Here is a 674-nt window from a genome sequence, read left to right as displayed (position 1 = left end):
CCGGTTTAACCCTTTCCAGGACAAATCTGTTTGTTTTCCTAGCAGTCCATGGTATTCTCAATACTCTTCTCCAGCACCCCACTCAAAGGCATCAATTCTCCTTTCTAAAAAAATTTTCTTTCATTAGACACAAAAAAACGACCTCTTCACAATTCCCTGGCACTCCCAGGTTTATATTCCTTATATATTCTGACCTGTCACATATTTCTATTTAGGTATGTAGGGTGCCAGCCTCCTAAATGCAAGTCTAAAATGAAACTTATCATTTTTCCCAAATCAACTGCTCTTTGACTTTTTTTGAACTTTTTTGTGTGCTTAAGTCATTCTAGAGGCTGGAGTTTATGAGGAGTGTGGCATGAAGATTGGAGAAAGACTTGACAGCAACCTGTGTTATACAGATGATACAACCGTGCTTGTTGAAAATGAGGAGGATCTGAAGTGTTTGCTGCAGAAGGTCAAGGACTATAGTCTTCAATATGGATTGAAGCTCAACATCAAGAAGACAAAGATTTGAAGGCATGTGGTGTGAATCCACCAGATCCAACAAATGCTCCACTGGAGAAGGGACAATCTCCCCCTGTGCCTGTTGGATCTGATTTGACAGTATACAACAAAAAAAGGAGGGGAAAAAACACAAACTCATATTTTAAGAAGAAGAAGAAGAAGAAGAAGAA

The 674-nt window shown here is 39.2% G+C and overlaps 1 protein-coding gene across 1 annotated transcript in view; it reads right to left on the bottom strand.

Annotated features, from left to right (window-relative positions):
- The window catches only part of TTC18 (tetratricopeptide repeat domain 18), a 146918-nt gene that overhangs the window by 62718 nt on the left and 83526 nt on the right, over positions 1-674 (bottom strand). The gene's annotated exons all lie outside the window — the stretch shown is intronic.

Source organism: Elephantulus edwardii, unplaced genomic scaffold, assembly GCF_000299155.1.
Source record: "Elephantulus edwardii isolate Elephantulus edwardi_28Jun2011 unplaced genomic scaffold, EleEdw1.0 scaffold00058, whole genome shotgun sequence".
Lineage (NCBI taxonomy): Eukaryota > Metazoa > Chordata > Mammalia > Macroscelidea > Macroscelididae > Elephantulus > Elephantulus edwardii.
Note: the sequence above shows the minus strand (reverse complement) of the source record. Positions and strands in the feature narration are given on the sequence as shown.